This window comes from Oncorhynchus masou, unplaced genomic scaffold, assembly GCF_036934945.1.
Source record: "Oncorhynchus masou masou isolate Uvic2021 unplaced genomic scaffold, UVic_Omas_1.1 unplaced_scaffold_4084, whole genome shotgun sequence".
Lineage (NCBI taxonomy): Eukaryota > Metazoa > Chordata > Actinopteri > Salmoniformes > Salmonidae > Oncorhynchus > Oncorhynchus masou.
The window spans coordinates 9,062-27,339 of NW_027010484.1; the positions used below are offsets into that span (position 1 = coordinate 9,062).

General features: G+C 48.8%; 1 long non-coding RNA gene across 1 annotated transcript; it reads left to right on the top strand.

Annotated features, from left to right (window-relative positions):
* The first annotated feature begins 6,467 nt into the window (after nucleotides 1-6,467).
* Nucleotides 6,468-18,063, top strand: LOC135534884 (uncharacterized). Its single transcript, XR_010454759.1, has 3 exons — nucleotides 6,468-6,490; nucleotides 8,152-8,324; nucleotides 17,900-18,063. It is a non-coding gene; the product is annotated as an uncharacterized LOC135534884 (long non-coding RNA).
* Nucleotides 18,064-18,278: the final 215 nt, after the last annotated feature.

Genomic DNA, 18,278 nt, shown 5'->3' on the forward strand with positions numbered 1-18,278 from the left:
CTGCTGCAGTATTCTCTCTGATTTGTAGCTAAGATATTCCACGTTCAGCTGGTGTTGAAAAGGATCGGCAAGGTTCTTCCTCTGCGTTAGAACTGACGACAGACTCATGCTGTTTGGTCCAATGGGGTTGGATTCTTTGTATAACACCATCTTCCTGTTTGACTCTGTATGCCGTCAACAGCAGCCGTGTGGATTATTTACATTTACATTTAAGTCATTTGGCAGACGCTCTTATCCAGAGCGACTTATTAATGTGAGGGGGTTAAAATAGAGAGGGGTGAGGAGGTTAGAGGTTAGAGAGAGAGGGGTGAGGAGGTTAGAGAGACTTACACATAGAGAGGGGTGAGGAGGTTAAACTAGAGATCGGTGAGAAGGTTAGAGAGAGACGGGTGAGGGGCTTACATAGAGAGGGGTGAGGAGGTTAAACTAGAGAGGGGTGAGGAGGTTAGAGAGAGGGGGTGAGGGGGTTACATAGAGAGGGGTGAGGAGGTTAAACTAGAGAGGGGGGTGAGGAGGTTAGAGAGAGACGGGTGAGGGGGTTACATAGAGAGGGGGTGAGGGGGTTACATAGAGAGGGGTGAGTAGGTTAGAGAGAGAGGGTGAGGCTTATATAGAGAGGGGTGAGGAGGTTAGAGAGAGGGGTGAGGAGGTTAAAATAGAGAGGGGTGAGGAGGTTAAAATAGAGAGGGTGAGGAGGTTAGAGAGAGAAGGGTGAGGAGGGTTACATAGAGAGGGGTGAGGAGGTTAGAGAGAGAGGGGGAGAGGTTAGGAGAGAGAAGGGTGAGGAGGTTACAGAGAGAGGGGTGAGGAGGTTAGATAGAGAGGGGGTAAGGAGGTTAAAATAGAGAGGGTGAGAGGTTAGAGAGAGAGGGGAGGAGGAGGTTTCATAGAGAGGGGTGAGGAGGTTAGAGAGAGAGGGGTGAGAGGAGGTTAGGGAGAGAGAGAGGGGTGAGGAGGTTACATAGAGAGGGGTGAGGAGGTTAGAGAGAGGGGGGTGAAACAGGAATACTCTACCAAAACCTAAGGAATTACCAAACCTAAACACAGAATCCTCTAAACCTAAACACAGAATACTCTACCAAATCCTAAACACAGAATACTCTACCAAAACCTAAACACAGAATACTCTACCAAACCTAAACACAGAATTAGTTGAATCAGAGATGTTCAATGTTCTTTTAGTCTGATATCCTCTGGAGAACATGACGCTGGCTGTGTTCATGCTAACTAAACAACCTCGTTGTTTCAAACTGTTATGATGAACCTCTAAAAATGCACTTTCCCATTGTTCTGTCTGTCCGTCCCCAGTACTTCACCTGCCTCCTGCTCATCCTCATCGCCCAGGTTACGGCTGGGCGTGCTCATCTACTTCCAGAGACAGAGTGAGTTCTACCCCTTCTCCCCCTCTATTTCATCTACATTCCTTCCAGAGAGACAGAGTGAGTTCTACCCCTTCTCCCCCCTATTTCATCTACATTCCTTCCAGAGAGACAGTGAGTTCTACCTCCTTCTCCCCCTCTATTTCATCTACATTCCTTCCAGTGAGACAGTGAGTTCTACCTCCTTCTCTCTCTCCCCCTCTGTTTCATCTACATTCCTTCCAGAGAGACAGAGTGAGTTCTACCTTCCTTCTCTCCCCCTGTATTTCATCTACATTCCTTCCAGAGAGACAGTGAGTTCTACCCCTTCTCCCCCCCCTCTACTTCATCTACATTCCTTCCAGAGACAGAGAGTTCTACCTCCTTCTCCCCCTCTATTTCATCTACATTCCTTCCAGAGAGACAGTGAGTTCTACCTCCTTCTCTCCCCCTCTATTTCATCTACATTCCTTCCAGAGAGACAGAGTGAGTTCTACCCCTCTCCCCCTCTATTTCCCCATTACATTCCTTCCAGAGACAGAGTGAGTTCTACTCCCTCCCCCCCTCTCTACTTCATCTACATTCCTTCCAGAGAGACAGAGAAGTTCACCCCTCTCTCCCCCTCTATTTCATCTACATTCCTTCCAGAGACAGAGGAGTTCTACCTCCTCTCTCCCTCTATTTCATCTACATTCCTTCCAGAGACAGTGAGTTCCCCCTTCTCCCCCCCCCCCCTCTACTTCATCTACATTCCTTCCAGAGAGACAGAGAGTTCTACCCCTTCTCCCCCCTCTATTTCATCTACATTCCTTCCAGAGAGACAGAGTGAGTTCTACCCCCCTTTCTCTCTCCCCCTCTATTTCATCTACATTCCTTCCAGAGAGACAGTGAGTTCTACCCCCTTCCCCCCCTCTACTTCATCTACATTCCTTCCAGAGAGATAGAGTGAGTTCTCACTCCTTTCTCCCCCCCTCTACTTTATCTACATTCCTTCCAGAGAGACAGAGTGAGTTCTACCCCCTTCCCCCCTCTATTTCATCTACATTCCTTCCAGAGAGACAGAGAGTTCTACCTCCTTCTCCCCCCTTCTATTTCATCTACATTCCTTCCAGAGAGACAGAGTGAGTTCTACCTCCTTCTCCCCCCCTCTATTTCATCTACATTCCTTCCAGAGAGACAGTGAGTTCTACCCCCTTCTCTCCCCCGCCTCTACTTCATCTACATTCCTTCCAGAGAGACAGTGAGTTCTACCCCCTTCCCCCCTCTACTTCATCTACATTCCTTCCAGAGACGAGTGAGTGTCCTCTCTTCTCCTTCTCCTCCCTCCTCCCCCTCCTCCCTCCTCCTCTTTCTCCCATTTCCAGTTCTTTCTTATCCAATCTCTCCCCTTCTCTCTCCTTTTTGTCCCCACTCTCCTCTGCCTGCCCCCACCCTCCCCACCCTCCCCAGTGAGTTCCCTACCCCCTCCCACCCCCCCCCTCTACCTTCACCACAGCTGGGACTACATTCCTTCCAGAGAGACTGATGACTGAGACCTCTTCCCCATGCCCTGTGATGGTCCTCCAGCCAACCAGCCAGCCAGCCAGCCAGACATCTAGCCAGCGTCCCATTTCCAGTCAGTCTTTCTTAGCCAGCCAGCCATCAGCCAGCCAGTCAGTCTCAGTCAGTCAGCCACAGCTCATCCATCTGCCAGCCAGCCAGCCAGCCAGTCCCAGCCAGACATCCCCTCCCAGCCATACATCTCCCTAGCTCAGCCTCCCACTCCATCCAGCCAGCCCCAGTCTTGGCCTCAGTCAGCCAGTCAGCCATACATCCAGTCAGCCAGTCAGTCAGCCAGTCAGTCAGCCACATCCAGCCAGCCGGAATCCCCATACATCCTGTGATCAGTCAGCCATGGAAAAGTCAGCCAGCCATACATCTAGCCAGCCAGCCAGCCAGCCAGCCAGCCAGCCATCATCCAGCCAGCCAGTCAGTCAGTCAGCCAGCCAGCCAGCCAGCCATACATCCAGCCAGTCAGTCAGTCAATACATCCAGTCAGCCAGCCATACATCCAGTCAGCCAGCCAGTCAGCCAGCCAGCCAGTCAGCCAGTCAGTCAGACATCCAGCCAGTCAGCCAGCCATACATCCAGCCAGTCAGCCAGTCAGCCAGTCATTCAGCCAGTCAGCCATACATCCAGTCAGCCAGTCCAGTCAGCCAGTCAGTCAGCCATACATCCAGCCAGCCAGTCAGTCAGCCAGCTATACATCCAGTCAGTCAGTCAGCCAGTCAGCCAGTCAGCCAGTCATACATCTAGTCAGCCAGCCAGTCAGCCAGCCAGTCAGCCAGCCATACATCCAGCCAGCCAGTCAGCCAGTCAGCCATACATCCAGTCAGCCAGTCAGTCAGTCAGTCAGCCAGCCAGCCATACATCCAGTCAGCCAGCCATACATTCAGTCAGCCAGCCATCAGCCAGCCAGCCAGTCAGCCAGTCAGTCAGCCAGTCAGCCATACAGTCATCCAGCCAGTCAGCCAGCCAGCCAGTCAGCCAGCCAGTCAGCCATACAGCCAGTCAGCCATACATCCAGTCAGCCAGTCAGTCAGCCAGCCAGTCAGCCAGTCAGCCAGTCAGCCAGCCAGTCAGCCAGCCAGTCAGCCAGCCAGTCAGTCAGCCAGCCAGTCAGTCAGCCAGCCAGTCAGTCAGCCAGTCAGCCAGTCAGCCAGTCAGTCAGCCAGCCAGTCAGTCAGCCAGTCAGTCAGTCAGCCAGCCAGTCAGCCAGCCAGCCAGTCAGCCATAGTCAGCCAGTCAGCCAGCCAGTCCAGCCAGCCAGTCAGTCAGTCAGCCAGCCAGTCAGCCAGCCAGCCATACAGTCAGTCAGTCAGCCAGCCAGTCAGTCAGAAGTGTTTTCCAGTAGAGCTGTTCAGCTATACAGCCGACATAGACTTATTTTCAACCAGCTACTTTTTTCACAATAGGCAGAAATTGCTCTGCCCTTTCCTGATTCCTAAAATTCAAATGATTGGCTTAATTTCAGTTTATGTGACAAAACAAACAATGAATATAGTGTATAGCATCTTCTAGAGATCTATTGATAGGACAGGTCGCCTGTCAGTCACAAAGTGAATGATGACAGGGAAACACTGCTGGTTTAACAGTCTGCTGTCTGTCCCGCCCTCCTGGTACCTGTCTGTGAATGGTCAGACTGGATTAGCAAATGCTATCCCTCTGTTGGACCAGAAGGAGGAGATTATGAAACCATAGAAAATATAAGGAAATCTGGAATTGATATTTGTAGCCAACCGAAGGATGTAGAATGCAGAGCCGCTGTAGTTGAAATCAAATGTTTTACACGGAGGGAGAGAGTATGATGCTTCTTCATCTCTGTGTGAATTTGCACACAGATGCATCATGGGAAAAGGGGCACATGCCCCGTCAAATTGTCCCTTTATAAAAATGTGTGTGTGTGTGTGTTTGATCCTGGTCCGACTTACTTCTCTGTGTTTGGGGTTTACCACAGGGCAGGGTAGGGTGGCACCCTTTTCACAGTGACAGAACAGGGTGAGGCTACCTCCTCTCCCCCACTGTCATAGTTTATCACCTCCCCTTTTCCCTCCCCCTCTTCTCCTCCTCTCCCCTCTCTTCTCTCCTCCCCCCCTTCTCCTCTCCACTCTTCCTTCTCCTCTCCCCTTCTCTTCTCCTCTCCCCTCTTCTCCTCTCCCTCTTCTCTTCTCCCTCTCCTTCTCTTCTCTCTTTCTCCTCTCCCTTCCCCTTCTTCTCCTCTCCTTTTCCTCCTCTCCACTCTTTTCTCCTCTCCCCTCTTCTCCTTCCCTCTCCCTCCCTTCTCTCTCTCTCCCCTCCCCTCTTCTCCTCCTCTCCCTTTCCTCCTCTCCCTCTTCCCTCCTCCTCTCCCCACTTCTCTTCCCTCTCCCCTCTTCTCTTCTCTTCTCCTCTCCCCTCTTCTCTTCTCCTCTCTTCTTCCTCCTCTCCCCTCTCTCCTCCTCTCCTCCCCTCTTCTCCGCCTTCCTCTTCTCCTCTCCCCCTTCTCTCTTCTCCCCCCCTTCTCCTCCTCCCCTCTTCTCCCTCCTCTCCCCTCTTCCCTCTTCCTCCCCTTCCCTCCCTCTCCCTCCTCTCCACTCTTCTCTTCTCCTTCTCCCCTCTTCTCCTCCTCTCCCCTTTTCCTCCTTCCACTCTTCTCTCTCCCCTCTTCTCCTCTCTCCCCTCTTCCTTCTCTTCTCCTCTCCCCTTTCTCTTCTCCTTCTCCTCCTCTCCACTTCTCCTCCTCTCCACTCTCTCTCCTCCTCTCCCCCTCCCCTCTCTCTTCTCCTCTCCCCTCCTCTTCTCATCTCCCTTTTCTTCTCCACTCTTCTTCTCCTCCCTCTCCCCTTTCTCTCTCTTCTCTCCCCTCTCCCTCTTCTCCGCCTCTCCTCTCCCCTTCTCCTCCTCTCCCTCTTTTCCTCCCTCCCCCTTCTCCCTCCTCTCCCCTCTTTCCTCCCTCCTCCTCTCCTCTCTCCCCGCTCTTCTCCTCCTTCTCCTCTCCCCTCTTCTCCTCTCCCCCTCTTCTCTTCTCCCTCTCCCTCTTCTCTTCTTCTCCTCTTCTCTTCTCCTCTCCCCCTCTTCTCCTCTCCCCCTCTTCTCCTCTTCTTCCCTCTCCCCCTCTTCTCCTCCTCTCCCCTCTCCTCTCCCCCTCTTCTCCTCTCCCCTCTCCCCCTCCCCTCTCCTCCCCTCTCCCCTCCCCTCTTCCCTCCCCTTTCCCTCCCCCTCTTTCTCCCCCTTTTCCTTCTCCCCCTTTTCCCCTCCCCTCTTCCCTTCCCTCTTCCCCTTCCCCCCTCTTCTCCCCTCTTCCCCTTCCCTCTTCCCCTCCCCCTCTTCCCTCCCCCTCCCCCCTTCCCTCCCTTTATTATTATTTATTATTATTCATTATTATTAATTACACTTGTCTTTGCCAACATATCTGATGTTATGAGTGTGTCAGACCCACTCTGGGCCCATATTTCACAAAGTGAAGGATGCAGCTCTAGGATTGATTTAACTCATTCTTCCCTGTCTCTTTCCCAGCTGCAGCAGGAGATGTCCACCATCGTCAAGGGGATGCTGGTCAACTACACTGGTCAGAACCGGACCACAGAACATTCTGGGACTATGTACAGAGGACAGTAAGTAGCCGGACCTGCCTTAGTTTCTGTTTGAACAAGGTTTATATTTTTTGTTAATATCACTGTGCTTTTAACTGTCTAAAAAACACAAGCGTTGTTTATTTTTTATTTTTTTTTTTTTTTTAACCCTCTTTTCTCCCCAATTTCATGGTATCCAATTGTTAGTAGATACTATCTTGTGTCATCGCTACAACTCCCGTGACGGGCTCGGGAGAGAAGAAGGTCGAAAGCCACGCGTCCTCCGAAACAACCCAACCAGCCGCACTGTTCTTAACACAGCGCACATCCAACCCAGAAGCCAGCTGCACCAATGTGTCGGAGGGAAACACTGAACACCTAGCGACCTGGTCAGCGTGCACTGCGCCCGGCCCGCCACAGGAGTCGCTAGTGCGCGATGAGACAAAGAATATCCCTACCGACCCACCCCTCCCTAACGACGCTAGGCCAATTGTGCGTCGCCCCCACGGACCTCTCGGTCGCGGCCAGCTGCGACAGAGCCTGGGCGCGAACCCAGAGTCTCTGGTGGCACAGCTAGCTAGCAGTGCCCTAGACCACTGCGCCACCCTCATAGCGCTGTTTGTCCAACGGTTTCCATTTGAACTTCCCTTTGTTTATTTGTTGTTCTTCTGGCTCCCTGCCTCACCACATAGTGTTCCTGAGAGCATCAGCTTGTTTCTCATGCTGTTTCAACACGGTCTATTTCAGTCTGGTTCATATTAATCATGCTTTCTCTCCCTTTTTCTCTTTTCTCTCTCTCTCTTCTTTCTCTCCCTTTCTTCCCTCTTTCTCTCCCTCTTTCTCTCACCCCTCTTCTTTCTCTCCCCCTCCTCCCTCTTTCTCTCCCTCTCCTTCTTTTCTCTCCCCCCCCCTCCCTCATCTTTCTCTCCCTCTTATCTCCCCTCCCTCCTCCTCTCCCTCTCTCTCCTCCCCTCCCTCCTCTTTCTCTCCCTCTCCCCTCCTCTTTCTCTCCCCCCTCCTCTTTCTCTCCCTCTTTCTCTCCCCCTCCCTCCTCTTTCTCTCCCCACCCTCCTCTTTCTCTCCCCCCACCCTCCTCTTTCTCTCCCCTCCCCCTCCTTTCTCTCCCCCCTCCCTCTTTCTCTCCTCTTTCTCTCCCCCTCCCTCCTCTTTCTCTCCCCCACCCTCCTCTTTCTCTCCCCCACCCTCCTCTTTCTCTCCCCCACCCTCCTCTTTCTCTCCCCCTCCCTCCTCTTTCTCTCCCTCTCCTCCTCTTTCTCTCCCTCTCCTCCCTCTCCCCCTCCTCTTCTCTCCCCCTCCTCATCTTTCTCTCCCTCTTTCTCCCCCCTCTCCTTCTCTCCCTCTCCCCCTCCCTCCTTTTCTCTCCCTCTTTCTCTCCCCTCCCTCCTCTTTCTCTCCCTCTCCCTCTCCCTCCTTCTCTCCCTTTTTCTCTTTCTCTCCCTCCCTCTCCTCTCCCTCTTTCTCTCCCTCTCCCTCCTCTTCTCTCCCTCTTTCTCTCCCCCTCCCGCCCCTCCCCCTCCCTCCTCTTTCTCCCCTCCCTCCTCTTCTCTCCCTTTCTCCTCCCTCTCCCTCCTCTTTCTCTCCCTCTTCTCTCCCCCTCCCGCCTCTCCCCCCTCCCTCCTCTTTCTCTCCCTCTATCTTTCCTCCTTCTTTCTTTTGTTCTTTCTTTCTGCCAATTCCTCCAGATGAAGTGTTGTGGCTGGGTGTCTCCAGGTAACTGGTTGGAGAACGTGTGGATCAAGAACAGTTCTGTCTCGCTGTACCCCTGCTCCTGTCGGAATGAAACCCTGCCTGGGACAGACATGAATGAGACTGGGCTCTGTGAACACTGTCTGCTGACCGGCCAGTATACCAAACGGTATGTGGGAGAGGGAGGGAGTCTGAGCTCTACTGATCTGCCTATCTATGAAACGGTACAAAGAGGGGAGAGAGGGAGAGAAAGGAGGGAGAGAAAGGGAGGGACAGACATTAAGGAGACTAGGCTATGTGTCTGCAGACCTGCCAGTCTATGAAATTGTATGAAGGAGGGAGGGAGAAAAAGAGGGGGAGAGATATGTTAAGGAGACTGGGCTGTGTGATTCTGTTTTCTGTCTCTCTGTCTCTGTCTCTGTCTGTCTCTCTCTATCTCTCTCTATATCTCTGTCTCTCTCTCTCTCTCTCCGCCGACATGCCTGTAAACTAAACTAGGGACAGTAGACATAGTTCTTGTTCTAGCAGTAAGTGTTGTTTGGGTTATAAACGTTGCAGGGCAGTGGACAGCTGTATTGGGTTTAGAACCAGAGCTATTTCAGTGGGCAAAATGTGTCACATGACATCTTAATGATGTCATTTTCTGGTTGTAATTCTTGTAATGACTTGTTGCTGCCTATCTTGGCCAGGACGCTCTTAAAAAATAGATTTTAAATCTCAATGGCCCTTCCTGGTTAAATAAAGGTTTAATAATAATAACAGCACCAGTTCACGTGTCATAACAGCACCAGTTCAGGGGTTACAAAAGCAGCACCAGTTCAGGGTTACAACAGCACCAGTTCAGGGTTACAACAGCACCAGTTCAGGGTTACAACAGCACCAGTTCAGGGTTACAACATTACCAGTTCAGGGTTACAACAGCACCAGTTCAGGGTTACAACAGCACCAGTTCAGGGTTACAACAGCACCAGTTCAGGGTTACAACAGCACCAGTTCAGGGTTACAACAGCACCAGTTCAGGTTTACAACAGCACCAGTTCAGGGTTACAACAGCACCAGTTCAGGGTTACAACATTACCAGTTCAGGTTACAACAGCACCAGTTCAGGGTTACAACAGCACCAGTTCAGGGTTACAACAGCACCAGTTCAGGGTTACAACAGCACCAGTTCAGGGTTACCAGCACCAGTTCAGGGTTACAACAGCACCAGTTCAGGGTTACAACATTACCAGTTCAGGGTTACAACAGCACCAGTTCAGGGTTACAACAGCACCAGTTCAGGTTACAACATTACCAGTTCAGGGTTACAACAGCACCAGTTCAGGGTTACAACAGCACCAGTTCAGGGTTACAACAGCACCAGTTCAGGGTTACAACAGCACCAGTTCAGGGTTACAACAGCACCAGTTCAGGGTTACAACAGCACCAGTTCAGGGTTACAACAGCACCAGTTCAGGGTTACAATAGCACCAGTTCAGGGTTACAACAGCACCAGTTCAGGGTTACAACAGCACCAGTTCAGGGTTACAACATTACCAGTTCAGGGTTACAACAGCACCAGTTCAGGGTTACAACAGTACCAGTTCAGGTTACAACAGCACCAGTTCAGGGTTACAACAGCACCAGTTCAGGGTTACAACAGCACCAGTTCAGGGTTACAAGAGCACCAGTTCAGGGTTACAACAGCACCAGTTCAGGGTTACAACAGCACCAGTTCAGGGTTACAACAGCACCCAGTTCAGGGTTACAACAGTACCAGTTCAGGGTTACAACAGCACCAGTTCAGGGTTACAACAGCACCAGTTCAGGGTTACAACAGCACCCAGTTCAGGGTTACAACAACACCAGATCAGGGTTACAACAGCACCAGTTCAGGGTTGTAATAGCACCAGTTCAGGGTTACAACAGCACCAGTTCAGGGTTACAACAGCACCAGTTCAGGGTTACAACAGCACCAGTTCAGGGTTACAACAGCACCAGTTCAGGGTTACAACAGTTCAGGGTTACAACAGTTCAGGGTTACAACAGCACCAGTTCAGGGTTACAACAGCACCAGTTCAGGGTTACAACAGTTCAGGGTTACAACAGCACCAGTTCAGGTTACAATAGCACCAGTTCAGGGTTACAACAGTTCAGGGTTACAACAGTTCAGGGTTACAACAGCACCAGTTCAGGGTTACAACAGCACCAGTTCAGGGTTACAACCGCACCAGTTCAGGGTTACAACAGTTCAGGGTTACAACAGTTCAGGGTTACAACAGCACAGTTCAGGGTTACAACAGCACCAGTTCAGGGTTACAACAGCACCAGTTCAGGGTTACAACAGCACCAGTTCAGGGTTACAAACAGCACCAGTTCAGGGTTACAACAGCACCAGTTCAGGGTTACAATAGCACCAGTTCAGGGTTACAACAGCACCAGTTCAGGGTTACAACAGCACCAGTTCAGGGTTACAACAGCACCAGTTCAGGTTACAACAGTACCAGTTCCAGTTACAACAGCACCAGTTCAGGGTTACAACAGCACCAGTTCAGGTTGGCAACAGCACCAGTTCAGGGTTACAACAACACCAGATCAGGGTTACAACAGCACCAGTTCAGGGTTACAACAGCACCAGTTCAGGGTTACACAGCACCAGTTCAGGGTTACAACAGCACCAGTTCAGGGTTACAACAGCACCAGTTCAGGGTTACAACAGCACCAGTTCAGGGTTACAACAGTTCAGGGTTACAACAGTTCAGGGTTACAACAGCACCAGTTCAGGGTTACAACAGCACCAGTTCAGGGTTACAACAGTTCAGGGTTACAACAGCACCAGTTCAGGGTTACAATAGCACCAGTTCAGGTTACAACAGACCAGGTTACAACGGTTCAGGGTTACAACAGCACCAGTTCAGGGTTACAACAGCACCAGTTCAGGGTTACAACAGCACCAGTTCAGGGTTACAACCGCACCAGTTCAGGGTTACAACAGTTCAGGGTTACAACAGTTCAGGGTTACAACAGCACCAGTTCAGGGTTACAACAGCACCAGTTCAGGGTTACAACAGCACCAGTTCAGGGTTACAACAGCACCAGTTCAGGGTTACAACAGCACCAGTTCAGGGTTACAACAGCACCAGTTCAGGGTTACAACAGCACCAGTTCAGGGTTACAACAGCACCAGTTCAGGGTTACAACATTACCAGTTCAGGGTTACAACAGCACCAGTTCAGGGTTACAACAGCACCAGTTCAGGGTTACAACAGTACCAGTTCAGGGTTACAACAGCACCAGTTCAGGGTTACAACAGCACCAGTTCAGGGTTACAACAGCACCAGTTCAGGGTTACAACAGCACCAGTTCAGGTTACAACAGCACCAGTTCAGGGTTACAACAGCACCAGTTCAGGGTTACAATAGCACCAGTTCAGGGTTACAACAGCACCAGTTCAGGGTTACAACAGCACCAGTTCAGGGTTACAACAGCACCAGTTCAGGGTTACAACAGTACCAGTTCAGGTTACAACAGCACCAGTTCAGGGTTACAACAGCAATTAGTTCAGGGTTACAACAGCACCAGTTCAGGGTTACAACAGCACCAGTTCAGGGTTACAACAGCACCAGTTCAGGGTTGTAAGCACCAGTTCAGGGTTACAACAGCACCAGTTCAGGGTTACAACAGCACCAGTTCAGGGTTACACAGTTCAGGGTTACAACAGTTCAGGGTTACAACAGCACCAGTTCAGGGGTTACAACAGCACCAGTTCAGGGTTACAACAGTTCAGGGTTACAACAGGCACCAGTTCAGGGTTACAATAGCACCAGTTCAGGGTTACAACAGTTCAGGGTTACAACAGTTCAGGGTTACAACAGCACCAGTTCAGGGTTACAACAGCACCAGTTCAGGGTTACAACCGCTGCCAGTTCAGGGTTACAACAGTTCAGGGTTACAACAGTTCAGGTTACAACAGCACCAGTTCAGGGTTACAACAGTTCAGGGTTACAACAGTTCAGGGTTACAACAGCACCAGTTCAGGGTTACAATAGCACCAGTTCAGGGTTACAACAGCACCCAGTTCAGGGTTACAACAGCACCAGTTCAGGGTTACAACAGTTCAGGGTTACAACAGCACCAGTTCAGGGTTACAATAGCACCAGTTCAGGGTTACAACAGTTCAGGGTTACAACAGTTCAGGGTTACAACAGCACCAGTTCAGGGTTACAGCACCAGTTCAGGGTTACAACAGCACCAGTTCAGGGTTACAACCGCACCAGTTCAGGGTTACAACAGTTCAGGGTTACAACAGTTCAGGGTTACAACAGCACCAGTTCAGGGTTACAACAGCACCAGTTCAGGGTTACACAGCACCAGTTTCAGGGTTACAACAGCACCAGTTCAGGTTACAACAGCACCAGTTCAGGGTTACAACAGCACCAGTTCAGGGTTACAACAGCACCAGTTCAGGGTTACAACAGCACCAGTTCAGGGTTACAACATTACCAGTTCAGGGTTACAACAGCACCAGTTCAGGGTTACAACAGCACCAGTTCAGGGTTACAACAGTACCAGTTCAGGGTTACAACAGCACCAGTTCAGGGTTACAACAGCACCAGTTCAGGGTTACAACAGCACCAGTTCAGGGTTACAAACAGCACCAGTTCAGGGTTACAACAGCACCAGTTCAGGGTTACAACAGCACCAGTTCAGGGTTACAATAGCACCAGTTCAGGGTTACAACAGCACCAGTTCAGGTTACAACAGCACCAGTTCAGGGTTACAACAGCACCAGTTCAGGGTTACAACAGTACCAGTTCAGGGTTACAACAGCACCAGTTCAGGGTTACAACAGCACCAGTTCAGGGTTACAACAGCACCAGTTCAGGGTTACAACAGCACCAGTTCAGGGTTACAACAGCACCAGTTCAGGGTTACAACAGCACCAGTTCAGGGTTACAACAGCACCAGTTCAGGGTTACAACAGCACCAGTTCAGGGTTACAATCAGTTCAGGGTTACAACAGTTCAGGGTTACAACAGCACCAGTTCAGGGTTACAAATAGCACCAGTTCAGGGTTACAACAGTTCAGGGTTACAACAGCACCAGTTCAGGGTTACAATAGCACCAGTTCAGGGTTACAACAGTTCAGGGTTACAACAGTTCAGGGTTACAACAGCACCAGTTCAGGGTTACAACAGCACCAGTTCAGGGTTACAACCGCACCAGTTCAGGGTTACAACAGTTCAGGGTTACAACAGTTCAGGGTTACAACAGCACCAGTTCAGGGTTACAACAGTTCAGGGTTACAACAGTTCAGGGTTACAACAGCACCAGTTCAGGGTTACAATAGCACCAGTTCAGGGTTACAACAGCACCAGTTCAGGGTTACAACAGCACCAGTTCAGGGTTACAACAGCACCAGTTCAGGGTTACAATAGCACCAGTTCAGGGTTACAACAGTTCAGGGTTACAACAGTTCAGGGTTACAACAGCACCAGTTCAGGGTTACAACAGCACCAGTTCAGGGTTACAACAGCACCAGTTCAGGGTTACAACAGTTCAGGGTTACAACAGCACCAGTTCAGGGTTACAACAGCACCAGTTCAGGGTTACAACAGCACCAGTTCAGGGTTACAACAGTTCAGGGTTACAACAGCACCAGTTCAGGGTTACAATAGCACCAGTTCAGGGTTACAACAGTTCAGGGTTACAACAGTTCAGGGTTACAACAGCACCAGTTCAGGGTTACAACAGCACCAGTTCAGGGTTACAACAGTTCCAGGGTTACAAATAGCACCAGTTCAGGGTTACAACAGCACCAGTTCAGGGTTACAACAGCACCAGTTCAGGGTTACAACAGCACCAGTTCAGGGTTACAACAGCACCAGTTCAGGGTTACAACAGTTCAGGGTTACAACAGCACCAGTTCAGGGTTACAACAGCACCAGTTCAGGGTTACAACAGTACTGAATTCCTCTGCAGTGTATGTTGCCAGCTGCTCCCTGTCTCCCAGTGCAGATCCTGTGTTTGTACTGAGTAAAAACCTTTATTCACACAGCAGAGGGACGCTGGACTGTCTCCCATGTCTCCCTGTTGGGCAGATGACTGTTTTAATATAGGGATTTCTTTATATGGATTTTGTCCTCTGCCTCTCTCTGTCTCTCTCTCTGCTCTGCCTCTCTCTGTCGCTCTGTCTCTCTCTCTCTCTCTCTCTCTCTCTCTCTCTCTCTCTCTGTCTCTGTCTCTGTCTCTCTCTCTCTCTCTCTGTCTCTGTCTCTCTCTCTGTCGCTCTCTCTCTCTCTCTCTCTCTCTCTCTCTCTGTCTCTGTCTCTGTTGCTCTGTCTCTCTGTCTCTCTCTCTCTGTCGCTCTCTCTCTCTCTCTCTCTCTCTCTCTGTCTCTCTCTCTGTCACTGTCTCTCTCTCTGTCACTCTGTCTCTCTCTCTCTCTGTCTCTCTCTCTGTTGCTATGTCTCTCTCTGTCGCTCTGTCTCCCTCTCTCTCTCTCTCTCTGTCTCTGTCTCTCTCTCTCTGTCGCTCTGTCTCTCTCTCTCTCTGTCGCTCTCTCTCTCTGTCTCTCTCTGTCAATTCAATTCAATTCAAGGGGCTTTATTGGCATGGGTAACATGTGTTAACATTGCCAAAGCAAGTAAGGTAGATAATATATAAAGTGAAATAAACAATAAAAATTAACAGTAGACATCACACATACAGAAGTTTCAAAACAATAAAGACATTACAAATGTCATATTATATATATATATATATATATATATATATATATATATATATATATATATACAGTGTTTTTACAATGTACAAATGGTTAAGGACACAAGATAAAATAAATAAGCATAGATATGGGTTGTATTTACAATGGTGCGGTTCTTCACTGGTTGCCCTTTTCTCGTGGCAACAGGTCACAAATCTTGCTGCTCTGATGGCACACTGTGGAATTTCACCCAGTAGATATGGGAGTTTTTCAAATTGGATTTGTTTTCAAATTCTTTGTGTATCTGTGTAATCTGAGGGAAATATGTCTCTCTAATATGGTCATACATTGGGCAGGAGGTTAGGAAGTGCAGCTCAGTTTCCACCTCATTTTGTGGGCAGTGAGCACATATCCTGTCTTCTCTTGAGAGCCATGTCTGCCTACATGTCTACCACTTCCTTTTAGGTGGTTATAGAATTTAACAGCTCTTTTCTGGATTTTGATAATTAGTGGGTATCGGCCTAATTCTGCTCTGCATGCATTATTTGGTGTTCTACGTTGTACACAGAGGATATTTTTGCAGAATTCTGCGTGCAGAGTCTCAATTTGGTGTTTGTCCCATTTTGTAAAGTCTTGGTTGGTGAGCGGACCCCAGACCTCACAACCATAAAGGGCAATGGGCTCTATGACTGATTCAAGTATTTTTAGCCAAATCCTAATTGGTATGTTGAAATTTATGTTCCTTTTGATGGCATAGAATGCCCTTCTTGCCTTGTCTCTCAGATGGTTCACAGCTTTGTGGAAGTTACCTGTGGCGCTGATGTTTAGGCCAAGGTATGTATAGTTTTTTGTGTGCTCTAGGGCAACAGTGTCTAGATGGAATTTGTATTTGTGGTCCTGGTGACTGGACCTTTTTGGAACACCATTATTTTGGTCTTACTGAGATTTACTGTCAGGGCCCAGGTCTGACAGAATCTGTGCATAAGATCTAGGTGCTGCTGTAGGCCCTCCTTGGTTGGTGACAGAAGCACCAGATCATCAGCAAACAGCAGACATTTGACTTCAGATTCTAGTAGGGGTGAGGCCGGGTGCTGCAGACTTTTCTAGTGCCCGCGCCAGTTCGTTGATATATATGTTGAAGAGGGTGTCTCTCTGTCTCTGTCTGTCTCTCTCTCTCTCTCTCTCTCTCTCTCTCTCTCTCTCTCTCTCTCTGTCTCTCTCTGTCTCTGTCTCTCTATCTGTCTCTCTCTCTGTCTCTCTCTGTCTCTCTCTCTCTGTCTCTCTCTCTCTGTCTCTCTCTGTCTCTGTCTCTCTGTCCCCCCCCCTCTCTCTCTATAGACAGCCACTGGTTGTTATTCTCCTCTACAGGCCTGGCCAAAGACAACACACACACACACACACACACAAACACTCATTCATCTCTCTCTCTTTCTGCACTCCTGTCCTCCCCTCTAAAAGTCAACGAGGACAGGAACTTGCATTCAGCATTCTGACAGGTTTTTACTTTGCCATTTCTTTATATATGTACAGATGTTTTGGTCCATACACCTAATCATTCAAAGGTTTTTCTTTATTTTTACTATTTTCTACATTTTAGAATAATAGTGAAGACATGAAAACTATGAAATAACACATATGGAATCATGTAGTAACCAAAAAGTTTTAAACAAACAACACTCTTGGCTTTCTCTCAACCAGCTTCACCTGGAATGATTTTCCAACAATCTTGAAGATGTTCCCATATATGCTGCAAAGCACCATCACACCTCCTCCTCCATGCTTCACGCTGGGAACCATTACATTTACATTTAAGTCATTTGGCAGACGCTCTTATCCAGAGCGACTTACAAATTGGTGAAATTCACCTTATGACATCCAGTGGAACAGCCACTTTACAATAGTGCATCTAAATCATTTAAGGGGGGGGTGAGGGAAGGATTACTTTATCCTATCCTAGGATCCTAACCACACATGCAGAGATCATCGGTTCACCTTCTCTGCGTCTCATGAAGACACAACGTTTGGAAGCAAAATCTGAGACCAAAGGACAGATTTCCAACGGTCTAAAGGTCATTGCTCAGGTTTCCTGGCCCAAGCAAGTCTCTTCTGGATTATTGGTGTCCTTCAGTAGTGGTTTTTTGCAGCACCGACCATGAAGGCCTGATTCACCAGTCTCCTCTGAACAGTTGATGTGGAGATGTGTCTGTTACTTAAACTTAGAAGCATTTATTTGGGCTGCAATTACTGAGGCTGGTATATCTAATGAACTTATCCTCTGCAGCAGAGGTAACTCTGGGTCTTTCTTTTCCTGTGGTGGGTCCTCATGAGAGCCAGGTAACTCTAATGACCTTATCCTCTGCAGCAGAGGTAACTCTGGGTCTTCCTCCTTCCTGTGGCGGTCTCATGAGAGCCAGTTTCATCAGAGCGCTTGATGGTTTTTGTGACTGCAACTGAAGAAACTTTTAAAGTTCTTGAAATTTACCGGATTGACTGACCTTCATGTCTTAAAGTAATGATGGACTGTCATTTCTCTTGCCTATTTGAGCTGTTCTTGCCATAATATGGACTTGGTCTTTTACCAAATAGTGCTATCTTCTGTATACCTCCCTACCTTGTCACAACACAACTTATTGGCTCAAACACATTAAGAAGGACATACATTCCACAAATTAATTAACACCTGTTAATTGAAATTCATTCCAGGTGACTACCTCATGAAGCTGGTTGAGAGAATGCCAGAGTGTGCAAAGCTGTCATCAAGGCAGCATTTTTGGGTTACTACATGATTCCATGTTATTTTATAGTTTTGATGTCTTCACTATTATTCTACAATGTAGAAAATAGTACAAATAAAGAAAAAAAAACTTGAAATAGCAGGTGTGTCCAAACTGTTGACTGGTACTGTATACTGGATGAATGTTTTTATTTAATAGTTTTTCTAAATAACAAAATCTCTCTCTCTGTCTCTCTCTCTCTCGCTCTCTCTGTCTCTCTCTCTCTCGCTCTCTCTCTCTTTCTCTCTCTCTCTCTCTTTCTCTCTCGCTCTCGCTCTACAGGGCTGCATGCATAGTGTGGAGGCCTGGCTGTTGGAGAACTGTGGAGTTATTCTTGGAATCTGTGTCGGGGTGGCAGTCCTAGAGGTATCTATAACACACACACAAACACACACACACACACACACACACAGTCCCTCCTCGTGTCGTATGAATGTCTTGGTAACGTGTATATAAGTGTGTATAAGTGATATATACTGTACCCTCAGTACTGATACCAGGATGTATACTGTACCTCAGTACTAATATATACTGTACCCTCAGTACTGATACCAGGATGTATACTGTACCCCTCAGTACTAATATATACTGTACCCTCAGTACTAATATATACTGTATCCTCAGTACTAATATATACTGTACCCTCAGTACTAATATATAC